This window comes from Grampus griseus, assembly GCF_964374135.1.
Source record: "Grampus griseus genome assembly, chromosome: Y".
In the NCBI taxonomy this organism is placed as follows: Eukaryota; Metazoa; Chordata; class Mammalia; order Artiodactyla; family Delphinidae; genus Grampus; species Grampus griseus.
In genome coordinates, this window is record NC_139016.1 from 15,859,654 (window position 1) to 15,876,782 (window position 17,129).

A 17,129-nucleotide genomic window follows, 5' to 3' on the forward strand; every position below is an offset into this window, starting at 1 on the left:
CTCACTCTAGTCTGTATACCTGGATCACCAGTAGAAGTGACAAGAAAGAAATGGCAATAGTGTTCAGTTAGACAGTCTATATATGAATGTATGAAATGTATGAACGTAGAAAAATAAGAGAAGAACCCAAAACAAACCAACGTTGTCAGAGCTAAAACATAAATCCTGAACGGCTTTCACCATATCCTTACAAGCAAAATTGCAAAAACTGACATTAGCGACCATTCTAGAAGAAACACACAGCCTCTGTAAAAATACAAGTAAATTCCCTCTTTTTCCTTAAAGAAGCATTCATTCAAGTGCATTTTGTTCATTTTTACAATAATGAAAGAGAGTGCCCCTCAGTCAATTTTCTGTAATTTTCAGGACCTGGTACAAATTATTATATTTTCTCCCTTTAAATGTCAAGGGCAAAAAGTGGAGGGCTCCCCCGCCACCCAGAGCCAAGCGCCTGGGCCAGCAGTGGGAGCTGAAGGATCCCCTATGCTCAGAATACAGGGGCGCCCCGCGAGGCCCCGAGCGAGGCCCCAAGTGAGTCCACGAGGCCCCGAGTGACTCCAAGAGGCCCCGAGTGACTCCGAGAGGCCCTGAGTCCGTGGGGCGCTGGCCTGACCCGCGCAGGACCTCGTGCCCAGAGGTTCTGACACCCCAACAGCCGTCCCACACCCGATGCCAACGGTCGCCTCAGCGCCGTTAAGCTTCGCGTCTACAGACTTCGGGGCCGCCCAGAAGCCAAAGCCCGTCGAAGGTCCGACCCCGCCGACCCGTGAGCATGGGCAGCTACCTGAGCAGGTACCTGGGCACGGCCAAGGCTACGCAGCCAGCCCACGCCCGGAAGCGCCAGTCCCTATGGTTCCCATGCACCGGGCCCACCCGCGGCAGCTGTCTCCCGATGGGTCGGGACGGGTACCAAATCCTGGGACGCCGCCGCTAGGACAGCGGGCTCTGGTTCCACAGCAGGCCGCTGCCCGCAGCCCTGCGCAGCTGGAAGGACTACCCGGTCCGCGGGTCCTTGGTGCTCCAGGCCTGGAGGCGCCTTCCCAGTTGGCCGCCCCTCCGCACCTTCTTGGGGATGGGGATTCCCGGCCGTGGCAACGGTTTCACGATGAGGTCCCGGTGGAACGCCCGCCTCTCCTGCCACACGCAGAGCCTGGTGGGCGTCCGTACCGCCCCCGTTGAAAGCCTAAGCAGCTTGTCCACGTGTCCGCCCAGCCAGGAGTCCCCGGAACCCTGTGCCAAGGAGACCGCGCTGAGGGCCCTCAGCCGACGCGAGCAAGGACAAAGGCGGCTCGACGGGCCTCTGAGGTCTGAGAGCCCCAAGCCCAGGCTGTCGGCCTTCCGGCCCGTGTTGAGAAATGGAGTGCTCCCTGCCTTTGTGTCCAGGCCGAGGCCTCTGAGAAGAAGCATCTGCTCCCGGTGCAACCGCCTCCGAGAAGAGGAAACAGAGCCCCGGCCAGACAGCAGCCCTGCCTACTGCTCACCCTGCTGTGAGGCCCCCCCCAACCCCCACCACCAACCCGATCCCCCGCACCTCTACCTGCACCCCCCCCACCCCAACCCCCACCACCGACACAGAGTACAGTCTTGTATTTCGTTCATTAATATGCAACAAATTCCACTATTATAGCTCCCCAAGGGCAAGGATAAGCCTGGTTTTAGCTGCACTGCATCCCCAGCACCCAGCACGGGGCCTGCCCTCAGAGGATCCTGGGATAAGCAAGCCATGGTTTTCTTGTTGGTTCTTGGTTCCCTGACTCATAAATGGGCCATCATGCATCCAGTTGCATAATTAGAAACAAAAGCTTATCCTTGACCCGTTGTCCTCTCTTCCTTCTCAGCCCATCCCCGTGGCTCTGAAATCCCTTCCCTGCCCCCTCTCTCCACCAATACACCATACTCCAAATAGGTATCATCTCCCACCTGCACTACTCCACCTGCTGCCCAACTGGGTCCTCCTCTCGACTCCAGGCGCCTGGACTCTCTGTCTTCCACACTGTGGCCAAAGTGTCTTGTAAACACAAATTCTGTCATGACACTCCTTCCACGAAACTCCTCGTCGCTTTACAGATAATATCAACGACTTCCCTGATGGTGCAGTGGTTAGCAGCCCGCCTGGCAATGCAGGGGACGTGGGTTCGAGCCCTGGTCCGGGAAGACCCCACGTGCCATGGAGCAGCTAAGCCCGGGCGCCACAACTACTGAGGCTGCGCTCTAGAGCCCGTGAGCCGCAACTACTGAGCCCGCGTGCCACAACTACTGAGCCTGCGTTCTAGAGCCCACGTGCCACAACTACGGAAGCCGGCATGCCTAGAGCCCGTGTTCTGCAACGAGAAGCCACCGCAATGAGAAGCCCGTGCGCAGCAACGAAGAGTAGCCCCCGCTCGCTGCAACTAGAGAAAAGCCCGTGCACAGCAACAAAGACCCAACGCAGCCAAAAATAAATAAATAAATGGATCCACTAATTTAAATAAATAAATATATATATATAAAAAACATCAAAACTCCTCAACACAGCCCACACATTCTTTGGCCTGACCCTTCCTTCCGCCCGAAGCTCATCATGCACCATAGTCCTCCCCACTGCTCCACTTCCAGGCACCTTGCCCTCCTTCCACCCTTCACTCTCCCCAAGTTCCTTCCTATAATAAGCCTTTGCATGTGCTGGTCCCTCCACCCTCTTTCCTTTCATCCCCTGGTTCACTTTTACTCCTGCTTTAGACCTCACACAAATGCCAGTTCCTGCGGCCCCTCGTGAGGCCAAAGCCCCTACGTACTTCTCCTCCCTGTAATGCTTGTCAAGATTACACACTTGCATTTGGTTCATTAATATGCAACAAATTCCACTACTATAAGCTCCCCAAGGGCAAGGATAAGCCTGGTTTTAGCTGCACTGCATCCCCAGCACCCAGCACGGGGCCTGCCCTCGGAGGATCCTGGGATAAGCAACCCTACGCACTGGCAGAGATGGTGGATTCTGCAGTCAGACTGCCTGGGTTCAAACCTGACCCCTGCCCCTTGCTGACTTGACATCTTGAGTAGGCCACGTAATGTCTCTGCGCCTCAGTTTTCTCATCCACCTCATGAGAATGGGAATACCCATGCCACCTTCCTCAAAGGGTTGTTGTGAGGGCTAAATGAGCTGATGTGAGCAAAGTGATTAAGAGGGTCCCAGCTTGAAAAGTAAACTAAGTTCTCAAGGAATGCTGCCGGTTAGAATGATTATTACTCATGGAGCGAGCGAACAAAATGGTGGATACACTGATGTGTACAGATGGATGACTAATAAGGAAAAATATAAAGAAAAAGAAAAAGAAAATTATACCATTGGAATTTCTCTGTTTTCAAAATCATATACCTGGGGATCATTCTTAAATAAGGAATCGGACCAAAACAAGAATAACAACAGGAATTCATCAGTGAGCGGACAGTGTTAGGGATCTCATCCCCCACACTCACCAGCTGACCACACCGTGGCATCCCAAAACATGTGGCCTCTCTCTGACCTCAGAAACCTTCTGGGGCTTCCTCATTAAACTCTGTTTAGTGTCCTCACCATTCAACCATCCACCTGTCACATGTGGACAGAATCTGTTGACCGCTTTTGGATTCACTGCAGGCTTCTACTTTCCGTCTCCCATGCCAGCCATGGAGCTGGCCGAATAGGTCCCTTCTGCGTGTGCTTTTGAGGAAAATTTTCACAAGAGATTGATTCACACCACCGTGAACAGACCTCCAAACCTCAGCACTGTCATCAGTTACCCAACAGCCCTTGCAAAGTTTGTTTTGGAAGCAGGAAATTTTCAACTATTCATTATCAGTAGAAATGAAAGACGAGAAATCTTATTAGTGTTGAGAGAGAACACTATCTATCTGTGAATGGATGAGGACTGAAATCTTCAGGAGAGTCCACATGGAATCAGTGCTGTCCAGGTTAAAAAATAAGTCCCGAAAGGCTTTCACCAGGTCCTTAAGAATAAAATTACACAAAGTGACATTAGCAACCATTCTAGCCTCTGTAGAAATACAAGTAACTTCGCTCTTTTCCCTTAAAGGAGCATTCAAGTGCATTTTGTCCATTTTTACAGTAATGAAAGAGAGTGCCCTTCAGTCAATTTTCAGGACCTGGTACAAATTATTATATTTCCTCCCTTTAAATGTCAAGGGCAAAAAGTGGAGGGCTCCCGCGCCACCCAGAGCCAAGCGCCTGGGCCAGCAGTGGGAGCTGGAGGATCCCCTATGCTCAGAACACAGGGGCGCCCCGCGAGGCCCCGAGTGGCTCCGCGAGGCCCCGAGTGGCTCCGCGAGGCCCCGAGTGAGTCCGAGAGGCCCCGAGTGAGTCCGAGAGGCCCCGAGTGAGTCCCAGAGGGCCCGAGTGAGTCCGAGAGGTCCCGAGTGAGTCCGAGAGGCCCCGAGTGAGTCCGAGAGGCCCTGGCCTGGCGCGCGCAGGACCTCGTGCCCAGAGGTTCCAACGCCCCGCGAACCATCCCCCACCCGGATGCCAATGGTCGCCTCAGCGTCATAAGCTTGACGTCTACAGACTTCGGGGCCGCCCAGAAGCCAAAGCCCGTCGAAGGTCCGACCCCACTGACCCGCGAGCATGGGCAGCTACCTGAGCAGGTACCTGGGCACGGCCAAGGCCACGCAGCCAGCCCACGCCCGGAAGCGCCGGTCCCCACGGTTCCCATGCACCGGGCCCGCCCGCGGCACCTGCCTCCCGATGGGCCGGGCCGGGTGCCAAATCCTGTGCCACCGCCGCCGCCGCCACCGCCGGGATCGCGGGCTCTGGTTCCGCAGCAGGCCGCTCCCCGCCATCCTGCGCAGCTGGAAGTACTACGCGGTCCGCGGGTCCTTGGTGCTCCAGGCCTGGAGGCGCCTTCCCAGAGGGCCGCCCCTCCGCACCTTCTCGAGGCTGGGGTTTTCCGGCCGTGGCAACGGTTTCACGATGAGGTCCCGGTGGAACGCCCGCCTCTCCTGCCACACGCAGAGCCTGGTGGGCGTCCGTACCGCCCCCGTTGAAAGCCTAAGCAGCTTGTCCACGTGTCCGCCCAGCCAGGAGTCCCCGGAACCCTGTGCCAAGGAGACCGCGCTGAGGGCCCTCAGCCGACGCGAGCAAGGACAAAGGCGGCTCGACGGGCCTCTGAGGTCTGAGAGCCCCGAGCCCAGGCTGTCGGCCTTCCGGCCCGTGTTGAGGAATGGAGTGGTCCCTGCCTTTGTGCCCAGGCCGAGGCCTCTGAGAAGAAGCATCTGCTCCCGGTGCAACCGCCTCCGAGAAGAGGACACTGAGCCCCGGCCTGACAGCAGCCCTGCGTGACGCCCACCCTGCTGTGAGGCCCATCCCACACACCCCCACCGCCACCCCCCCACCCGCACCCCCCACCCCCCCACCCTCATCCCCACCCCCACCCCCACCCCCACCACCGGCCCAGGGCACAGTCACAGAGCCTCGCTGCAGAGATGGGAGCGGATCACCGCTCCCGGGCCTGTGCCTCCTGCAGCCTGACGTCCCCCTTGAGTCCTGAGAGCCAAGGCCACCTCCTCCTGACACTCAAACCCACATTTCTTTTACCCAGCTGACCCCTGCCCTACCCCTGCCTGAGTCACTAGCACGGACCGCCAGGCCAGCTCCCTCCACTCCAGCCAGGAGCTGCCAAGCCCCAGAGCCACCTCTCCTACCTGCAGAGCCCGCCCCGAAGAAGCACCGCTGACGTCCAGGCCTGCACTCCCTCCTGCCCTCCCACCCTTGCTGCCTTTGCCCCTGAGAAGACCCTTCTCAGGAAGGCGTGCGTCTCCCCTACTGCCCACTTCATACGGTTTAAAGGTGGTTCTTATTTTAAATAATACTAAAATAGCTTCATTATCCTAGAGATTGTCATGGTCTTTCTTTCAAAGATTCAAACATTAGGATTTCATCCACATGATGGTTTCTCCACCCTGGCTCTGTTGGGGCCAGACAAGCCTTGTTTGTGGGGTGCAGACCTCTGCATTGTAGGGTTTTAGCAAAATCCCTGGTCTCTGTCCTCTAGGTGCCAGTAGATAATCCATATTGTAAACATACAACGCATCTCCAGGCCCTGCCAGATGTTTGGGGGGCGAGGGGCAGGGCGCGCGGTGCACAATGACACTGGTGGAGAGCCACTGAGGGACAGTGCCCTCTACTGGCAGAAACATCACGCCCGGTCTCCCAAAATGTGCCTTTTTCAAAGACACAGAGAGGAACAAAATGAAGTGGTGTGTGCTTGGCAAAAACATATCCCCCACTTTGCAGAATGCTGTGGGGTGCGAATGACTCATGTTTTGGGCCTTATTAACAATCAGACAATGCGGTTTTTTAAAATGAGCTACTCATTTATCATCTTCAGTCTCGCAAAAATTGAAAAGTTAAAAAATATCAAATGCTGGAAATGATGCAGAGAACTGGAATCCCAGGCAGTGCTGTGGGTGTCGATAGGTCCAGCCCTTCTGAAGCGGCATTTGGAAGTGTTTCCTAGAACGCAGTGCGGCCACCAGAAACACTCTTACACACACAGACACACACACACACAGACACACACAGACACACACACACACACACACAGACACACACACACACACACACACACACACACACTGGTGAGGATGTTCTTCGCAGCCCCCTTTGTCAGAGCAGAGCATTGGAAGAACCTAAATGTCCACCAACAGGGGAAGGGATAAAGTAAATATGGTATTGCTATCAAGGGACTACTATTCCACAGATTAAAGGAAAGAAAGAGCCCAGGGTTTCTGCACCGTTCGGTCTGGGCCAGATAATTCTATGATGTGGATGCCCTGTGCGTTGCAGGATGTTTAGAAGCAAACCCGGCCTCTGTGGACTCGATATCATCAGGACCTCCTCCAGTAAAAACAATCACACATGTCTCCAGCCACTGCCAAACACTCGCTGAAGGACAAAAATCACCCCCAGTTGGGAACTACCGATCTAGAGTTACACATTTTTTTTAAACAGGTATATCTCAAAAATACACTGTCAAATGAAAAAGATGGGAAGTGGCATATTATGGGTAGCACAAGCCGTTTATATAAATCAAAAAATATATATATACAAAGTAATATTGCTAGCATAATACAGGGGGCCGGAAACCAAGTAAATGGTCATTTGGACACTTAGCCTGTATTGTTCTTTCCATCTAAAGCCACTTCAAATACTGTTCAAACATGAATTTCAAGGTTTCCCCTTTAGAGGGTCAGAGAATGAGCTGTAAACATAGCAAAGCCCCTTCTCCCTCCCATGGAGCACGCTTTCTAAGGGGGCAGAGACAGAAGGTAAACATTTAAATAAATGTACACACACTGACAGGTGGGGAGATGTGCTGTGAAGAAACCAAGGCAGGAGGAGGGATGCCCACAAGCTGCATCGACACACTGTGGCCCAAGCGCTTCCTCTGTCCCCATCACCATGGAACCCGCTATCCCTTACTACGAATTCAAGTCCTTCATTCCGTGTTTCCACTGGGTGGCAACTCAGGCTTTAACACAGCACCTCAGCAAATAACAGGAAAATATGTTATCTACTTAGAAATAAAGATGTCCAAAACATTAAAATTGCTGGCTGAAAATATTAAACTCAACATTTTCAATGGAGACAGTTACTGTTACATACAAAACAACCTGGGCTGAAACTCTATAAATCAAGCTTTTATTCTGAAGTTTACTCCCTGCCATTTGCTAGACATGAGACAAGGCACTGCACTCTGCGTGAGTTACCAGAAAGGGCTTGAGACCTTCGTGTGTCAGTGAGGGTACGGTTAACTGCTTAGGGTCTTCCTCAGTAGAAGAGCAGTAAGTATCCCTCCTACATGATGGTTTAGCCAGGAAAAGTAAGTCAAAGGTTTTAAGCACACAAAACAGTAAGCTTCTGCTCTACAAATATCAACTACAGAAACAGAACTACAGAGATGTGTTTACATTTTGTTCCGATCCAGGCGGTTGAACTGGTAATGAGTAAACCCACTTCCCAAAGTAGCGAGCTTGTGGGGAAAGGGCCAGGGGAAAGCACAGCCCTGCTTCTGGAGCCAGCTGCAAGGCAGAGGCTGCAGAGGACGATGGAGACACCCCCGTGGGCTGGGGCTTCCTCCTTGTCTGGATGACCCTTTGGGAAATTAACGGATGTCCTGGCTACCTCAAGAGTAAGACACTGAGGTCCAACAAGAGATAAAATGCAGGCGGCCGGGAGCTCCTTCTACTGTGGCCATTCCCGCCACCTTCACCGTGGGAGTATCCGCCCAGGGGACTCAGGTGCAACACGAGGGAGAAATGGTGGGTGGGACACCGTCTGCTTGTGTCCACTGCAGCCCAGTAGACGGGGCCCTGGTTTAAGAGCCAGGACGTCAAGCATTCACTCACAGATGTTTACCGAGAGCTAACAAGGATTAGCCGCTATGGTTAGGGAGGGTTAGGAAAAGCGTTCTACTGCAGGGGCATTTAGATTGCACGACCCTGCCCATAAGTGCCGGGTCTAGGAGTTTAGTGCTATTAAGACGCTTGAAGATCAAGGTCACAGTGTGAGCTCACCAGAAGATTAAAACCAAAGTGGGAGCCAAAACTCCCGAGATGGCCGGATCTGCCCACGAGGCTCCATGCTCCGTCGGCGAACAGACCCAGGACAGAGGGGAGGGCACAGGGCTTCTGGATTCCACGTGGTTTGTCCACAGTCTTTGTCAGGAGGGGCTCTAATTTCTACCCACAGTAGAGCTTCATAGTCTCCAAGCTTTGAGCACCGTTTTCAATTTTATCAGCTGAGCGTTCCCTGGGAGCCTATCAAACACTCTGTCCATGTGCAACACAAGACCTCTCTGGGCCCTGGGCCACGAGGCCAAGGCCCAAGTCCACCCTGCCCTGTGCAGCCCTGTATTCCTGAAGTGTGGCCCGTGTGGGCGCTCAGTGACTGTGATGTGAATAGGTGGATGAATGAACTAACAGAACGGAGTAATGAGCTCCACTGTTTTTACTCACTGTTTCTACATTACTCCAAGAGAGAGTAACTGAGAAAGTAAATTGGGCCAGCACGGCAATAACAGAAAAGGGAGGAAGGAAAGGAGGGAGATTGCTTCCCTAAAACTTTGTTTCCCCAATCACAAATATTCAGACAACATAACACAGACAACTCTCTAGTGTAAGAAGACTCCTGAATATAGTGCAGATAGAGGTAGCCAAGAGGAAGTGTACATGTAAGGAAAGTGGGTGCTAAAGGGAGTACCACGAAGAGTGATTTTACGGGTTTCGGTAGATAATTTACTTGGCGACCAAAAGACGCAGATTCCTTCCAGTGATAGATTATGTCCAACCAGCGTGACTTCTTCCACGCCCTTTCTTCTAAATGTGACCACACTGAATGTCCTCTAAGATTTGCACAAAATGAAACATTAATCAGCCGACAGCACTTACTGAACTAAACGTGTCTTTTAAAGTATGTTTTGATGTAATGAATAAACTGAAATGCCTAAATCTTACAAAGTTCTCAGCACAAGAAAAAAGATTACATCACGATGCACGGTGACGGATGTTAACTAGACTTACTGAGGTGATCATTTCACAATACACACAAATATCAAATCATTGTGCCGTATACCCGCAACTAATACAACGGGATCTGTCCATTATACCTCAATAAAAATAATAAATAAATAAATGACTGAAATGGCATCAGCACAGCTAAACAGCAAACCTACACTTTCAATATCTGTAAATATAGATGGGTCTGATGGAACTCTTTGTATTCACTGGAATAACAATTTTGTCCGACTGCTTCGCAAAGCTGTAGTATTTACACATATACAGTCGCTCCTGTCAGCAAATCACTAAAAGGGTAGAAAGGGCCACTCCCATCCCTCAAGTGTGGGGAGCCCTGGTCTGAAGGTAACTGTCTCAGAACTGGCTCCACTGCCACTCCTCATCAGTGGCGCCAGACAGGGCCAACTAGGGTGGGAAGGATCGGGCTCTTGTTTCTGGAAATCAAAGGACTAAACAGGAGCTGGGCTGCTGTTTAACAGGCACGAGACCGTTAATCCCCTTACCGTGGATACAAGAGCATGTCGTTCGTTCTTAGATCACAAGGCTTATCCTTGAATAATTAGGCAGAGGAAGAAATCCATTCCGTGCCCTACATCATGTTACTCAGAAAGGGAACGCTAGGCCTGAGTTAGACTTCTGCCTCTCCTGCTAAAAATGATAAATTATTCTAAACAACCAATATTGGAGTAAACCAGGCAACTAGATTTCTCAGTTTTCCTGGAAAATAGACTAAAGTTTAAACTCAATCATATTTTCCTGAGATAATACTTTCAACATTTAAAAATTCCTATGAAACTATTTCAGAAAACCTGGCCTAAACCTTATTATAAAAACTTGAAAACACCTGTTTACCATCTTCAATCAAAGTCCCAAGAAACCTTCAAGTAATCTGATCCAATGAAACCAGAACTTTCTACTTTCAGACAACATAAACTTGTCCTTCCCTCTTCCGTTCTACTTTTAAGAAAATCCAGGGAAGAGCAAGAAAACCACTGGATATCAAGATTTGTAAGTAATGCTTTCAAAGGAACTGTCTTGTTTCTGTCACATTTCGTCCGTCTTCCATGACTCCCAGGGCCGGCTTCTTGGGTGTGGGCCTGTGCTGTGTGCGACCTGGATTTACCCACCATTTACATCTCAGGGCCTACCTAGCAGCCTACACAGCAGGCTTCCAACAGAGGTTACTTAATTCTCTGGCCCCCATCCAGCAGTGTAGGGCACAGGCGGCCTCAGGGGAGCGCCGTGAAGAAGAGGCTTCTGCTTCTCACGCCACTGCCTTGGGCGCTCTGTCAGCTCTTTCTCTCCCTCACTCCCTGACAGCATCTCGAGGAGGCGCGATGGAGCTTGCCTGTCACTTCTGGCCCTTAAAGAGCTCAGGCCGGTCTGGTCTGATCAAAACCTAGACGAACTGTCTTCCCGCCCCTAACACAGGGCTTCCCTCGCCCCGGGCCGTGCTGGCCTCAGCGGCCTGCTCTGTTCTTTTACTCTCCTGGCTCCACCCCTCCTGCGCTTCGCCCCTTACCTCCCCGCAGTCCCGCTCACCGGGGGATGGAAAAGGGAGGTGGGAGAGCGCGGGGATCCGACAGGAGAGAAAAAGGCAAGCTTCTTTTTCCCTAGCCAGGCTCCTTGTGCTGCCCTCTGGCCGCTGGTGGACCCTGCCGGGGCGGGTCCTAGCGTTCTCCACCCAGAGTGCACCCGGGGGGCCTCAGGAGACCGTCTGGGGACCTGTGCACTGCCCCTTCCCCTGACAAGGACGACGCACTCTGGCCAGGGCCGAAGGCTTCCATCTCGCCCCTCCCTGCCCGCTCTGCCGCCTTCCCTTTGCCCTGCACTTGGATCTCGGGCCCCACAGGCAGCGACTCGTGCAGCTCCCTCCGGAGGCCTCTGCTTGGCCCCGGGCCGGGCGGGCAGCCGCCCCAGTGCAGGCAGCCGTCCCAGTGCAGGCTGTTGGCAAAGCCGCCCTCTCTCACCCAGCCATGGAGGCTCAAGCCAGCCTTTGCCTTCAGACTTCTCCAGCTAAGAGGCAGGCGCCGGTTTCTGTTCCACCCACGGGACAGTGGCAGTGGCTGGGGACACCATCACGGTGGCTCGCGCTCCAGGTGCTGCTACTCCGGTGGCAGTTGGAAGTGGCCCTGGGAACGTCTGCGAGCTGGGGAGGGATGTGCCCCTCTCTCCTCTCGCAGACGACTCCTCTCTCTGCTAGCAGCTCTGCCTGACCTGAGGTGGGCAGGGGAACGTGCAAGGGGGCCACTAGTGTGGCCTGGGCGCTAGTGGGCGCCCATCACACGGACCCAGCTGTCAGCTCCCAGCGGGCTGCGTGGTGCACCCGCACCGGGACCCATCCCCGCCCCTGTCCTGCGGGGAAGGCCGTGGACACGCCGCACCCGCTCTGCAGGGCCTCGCCCTCTGCCTCTCGGAACCTCGACCTTCTCTTCCACTGCCCGCTTGGGGTCATGGTGACTGGACCCGTTCAGCTCTCCTGCAAGTCCTTCATGGATGTGGCCAGGACCTCGCTTTAGGAAGAACACCCTCTGGCAGAGTCAATCCAGCTTATACTGGGTCAAGGGTAGGCTGGCGGTACGTTCCCAAATATGCAGAGGAGACACTGAGCCCTGTGTCACTGGAGGTGATCGCGCTTGATATGAGATCCCGTAGTTAGGACTGAGTGAAAGGTGGGACGAAGAGTCTTCATTACTCTGTTCATTATTTGACTATCTTTAGTGAGTTACTCTTTACATCTTCCACCCAGTGCATCTCAGTAGCTCTAAGTTTTCTGCACTATCCATAGAAATAAGCAGTGACAGGATAGGAAAAAAACGATTTAAAAAACCGGCCAATGTTCAAGATTTGAATCCCTAAAGCCATCCTAACAGGCATACCTCCCACCCTCTAGAATCCACTCTGCCTCACACTGGCACCAAAAGACCTCGGAAAAGCACATTTAAAATCGGATCCATTTGCCAAGCTAGTGGTGCCTTTCTATTACCCACCACACTCGGGAGAGGCAGCCTGTCTGGGAAGTTGTTTTCAATTCATCTTGCATTGTGTGGTGCCCTTTCCCATAGAGGAAACCTGCTCATGTAAAGAAGCAGCCACCGTTAGGCGGCAGCACTTGTACTGCATCTTAAACACATCCCGATTCGTGAGGCAGCCCTCATCGCTCAGCCGCCTGAGAGCAGTACTGCTGGGACTCAAGTTGCCTGAGCATTTACAGGAAAACAATTTGTTGACCCCAATCTAGGTTTGTGCTTTTCAATTTTTCAACTGACCTTAGCAACAAAAGCCTCTATATAGCCTATGCACCCAGTTCCAATTAAAACACCTTTGCAAATAAACCAGATTACATATTCACAGACTCCTACAATGTCCGGGTTCCGAAAAATCAAATTCCCAAAGTGAATTCCTCAAAACTAATCTGAAATGTTACATATTTAAATTAACTTTTCCTAAGAATGGAAACGTGATACAACATAGTCATTTACAAGGCGAAATTTAGGTACTGAGAGGAAGTAATGATACAATGAACACAGCGATGTATAAAATCTGTTGATGAAAAATGACAATAAGATAAAAAGCGACTAGTTGAGGGGCTAGCATTGTGAGATGACCAGCGGCTGTTTTCCTTATATTTTTCAGGTATAGTTTTTATGTACAATATTATATACGTTTCAGGTGTACAACACAGTGATTCACAATTTTAAAGGCTGTAACTCCATTTATAGTAGTTATAAACTACTGGCTATATTCTCTGTGCTGTATAATATATCCTTGTAGCTTATTTATTTTATATAGATATTAATATATAGATATTAATTTATGAATATATTTGTTTATGTTATATATAGTAGTTTGTACCTCTTAACCCCCTACCCCTATCTTGCCCCTCCCCCTTCCCTCTCCCCAGCGGGAACCACTAGCTTGTTCTCTATATCTCAGTGTGTTTCTTTTTGTTATACTCACTACTTTATTTTGCAGATTCCACATATAAGTGATAACATACAGCACTCGTCCTATTATTTCACTAAGCATAATAGCCTCCCAAGTCCATCCGCGTTGTTGCAAATGGGAAATTTTCATTCTCTTTTTCGGTTGAGTAGTATTCCATTGTATGTATATGTATAAACGTAGATGTGTGTGTGTGTGTGTGTGTGTGTGTGTGTGTGTGTGTGTGTACACATCTTCTTTATCCATCCTTCTGTTGATGAACACTTAGGTGGCTTCCATGTCTTGGCTATTGTAAATAACACTGCTGTGTACATTGGAGTGCATGTATCTTTTTGAGTTAGGGTTTTTCTTTTTCTCTGATATGTACCCAGGAATGGAACTGCGGGGTCATATGGTAGTTCTATGTTTAGTTTTTTGAGAAACCTCCATACAGTTTTCCACAGTGGCTGTACAATTTACGTCCCCACCAACGGTGCACATGGGTTCCCTCTTCTCCTTATATTTTTCCTTTTTTATTTTTTGGAAGGCAATCTTCTCATTTTAATTTTTAAAAGGTTATTATAAATTGTTTTGGAAAGAGTGCTTCCGTTTAAACGCATAGGATAAAGGCAAATATATCTTTTCTAAAAATCTATAAAACAGGAGTAAAGTTCACGTAGGGCATCATTTTGTTTTACCTCACACCTCCTTCTTTTAATTTTTTGAATCATGTGAATACGTTACGTATCTTAAAATACATACGTGTGTTGCGATATATATGCGTGTGTTTGTGTACACGTAAATCCACGTATCATATGTTTCTTTTGCTGCCCCCAATTTTTCTCTTCTGTTCTATCCCTTATATTCACAGCCCATGCATAATACGTTGTGGGTCTGAGGAAGACAATCAACAGAAACCCTCTTTGCCAAGTTCTCGGTAAAATTAAGACAAAAGAATGAAGCAGACGGGAGACCAAAATAAAAGGCTGCGTTGGAGGATATGACTTTTATCAGCGGGCAAATTTCCTTCCTAATTTTAAGAATATCCTGCGATGAGATAAATTCATCTATAGTGACCCAGGCAGAGCTGAACCGAGCAGGTCTCACCATATTCTGGTGTAATATGCAAGATACTTAACACCTTACGATCTGGCACCTAACAATCTAAACAGTCTACAGCTACAGACAGCACGGACAGCCGCGTGGGTGTGTAAGCTTGCCCAGGCAGGGCCTGATTCTGTACTTAGTGTGGGGGGCAGCGCAGAAAAAATGCGTGCTGAGGGCAGGCCGGCTCCTCAAGAGAAGCGAACCCATGCCCAGTTTATCCTTCCAGCCCACCAATCAAATCAGTCATTTCACCTCTCAAGGGAAGAGTGAAGTAAGGGAGTAGAGAGAAACCAGGAGTGTTACCCTAATCACAAATGGAGATGGAAGGAAACACCACAAATAGGGAAGAATCCTTCGGAAGAACAGATTCAAATGTAAAACTATTAAAAGTTGTACTAAGGCTTTGAAGAAAATAAACAAGGTGCTACGACAGATACCAACGGTGCGATGAACCTATACATATGTAAGTTATTTTCAAAATGAGTGCTATGCACTTATCCCCTTGCCCCCCTCCAAGTTCATATGTTCAAGTCCTAACCCCTAATGTGAATGTATTAATATTTGCAGATAGGGCCTATAAGGAGATAATTACAGTTAAATGAGGTCATATGGTGGAGCCCTGATAGAGAGGATTAGCGCCCTCATCCAAAAAGGCACCAGAATGCTCGCTCTCCCCGCTGCCACTTCCCGCTCAACAAAGAAGAGGTCATGTGAGCCTACAAAGATTTGGTGTTGCCTACAAGCTGAAAGAAGAGGCCTCAGAATGAAACCTACCTTGTCAGCATCTTAATCTTCAACTTATACAACTTCAACTTATAATATTATATATATATAGAGAGAGAGAGAGAGAGAGGGAAAGAGAGAGAGAAATGTACATAGCTTATGACATGTAACTACAAAGTTTTATATTTATCTTCATAGTGCCTATTGAATGAAGAGCATTGTTAGAACATGATATGAACTATAACCTGAGCTAGATTATAAAGGTTCTTTTTAATGTTGAATTAAAACGTGGGTCCCTTAAAAATTAGATGTATACCTTATTTTCAAGATTGAGTTTTGAATTAATGTCCTGTCTCAAATAATACTTGCAAACAATCAATATAGACTTTTCATTGCTTACTTACTCAGTTGCTTCTCTGTTGGGAACTCTTCTCACGGAGAAAGCCACCATCGCTTTGAAGAGACAGTCTTCATTTGTATCCCAGGCGTACTGAAAGAGAAGTAAAACCGAAGGTCAAGTGAAGAGGCATGGGGTAAAAATTGGTCCACTGGGTTCTAACTGTGGCCACACTGGTGTTGGTGTGTGTGTGTGTCTGTCTGTCTGTCTGCGTCTCTCTCTCATCTTCCTCATACAATAAAGACTGGAGACCATGATAAATCATGTCACCATAATGTTCAGGATAGAGTTTCCCAGCTATTCTATCACTGTAAGTGTGGTGTGTTTCCCATTGCATTATCTTCTTCCAAATTTGCAGTACTAGTAGCCAGTCAACAAACAGGTAATCCGCACATCTCATCCCGGACATAAACAGTTGATTCCCTTCTTCCCTTTCACCTTTCCCTCATAAACTGACTCCCCTTCTCAGCTTCCTTCCCTTTATTAACTCCGGTACAATTTTACTTTTTATATTCTTAGCTGAAAACTTGAGTGTATGTGTGTATTATGGGCTGAATTGTACCCCCCTACAAAGAAATTCATATGTTAAATTCCTAACCCCCCAGTACCTCAGAATGGAACCAATATATATGGAGATAGTGTCTTTACAGAGGTGATCAGGTTACAATCAGATCACTAGGGTGGGCCCTAATCCAGTATGACGGGTGTCCTTGAAAGAACAGGAAATTTGTCACAGACACATACAGAGGGAAGACGTGTAGACACAGGGAGAACACAGCCATCTAGAAGCCAAGGGGAGAGGCCTGGAACACATCCCTCCCTCACAGAACTCAGAAGGAACCGACCCCGCTGACACCTTGATCTTGGACTTCCAGCCTCCAGAACGAGAGAAAACAAATTTCTGTCGTTTAAGCCACTCAATCTGTGCTACTGTGTTTCAGCAGCCCTAGCAAACTGAAGTGGCTGACCCCACATTTTAGGTGGTAATCAAGTGTAACTGGAGAAAATCACAAAACAGGTTCTGTGGCTTAACTCTAAACTCACGATGACCTACTCCCAGATTGCCCGGGATCCCCTTAGGATTCTCCGTCAGTTTTCTCTCTCTCGTGGTTCACAATGACTATTTCAAAGCTCCTTCAGGCCTCCCCAAATCTCAGTGCTTCCCTCAAACCTCACTCTCACTAGGCGCTCTTGTTTTATAAGTTACTGATACATCTCGAGTCATCCACTTACACTCCCCCGCCCTCCTGACACCAAGTACAAAACTTCCCCCATAGGCACATGTCTTATCCACATCCTCCCCCGAAGGGCCAGATGTGGTGTTTCTCCTCCTGTCAACGGCTGTTCTGTCCACCTCTATTAGGAACGCTTCCATTCGGCCCTTCCCAGGATCTAAACAATACAGTTTTCCCCTCGCTTCTGTGCATTCAGT

General features: G+C 49.8%; 1 pseudogene across 1 annotated transcript in view; it reads right to left on the minus strand.

The window, feature by feature from the left end:
- Nucleotides 1–17,129, minus strand: part of LOC309817701 (collectrin-like) — a 37,064-nt pseudogene that overhangs the window by 16,035 nt on the left and 3,900 nt on the right. Inside the window, exon 2 of the transcript in view lies at nt 15,705–15,790. The product of the transcript in view is annotated as a collectrin-like (transcript). The remainder of the gene's footprint in view (nt 1–15,704; nt 15,791–17,129) is intronic.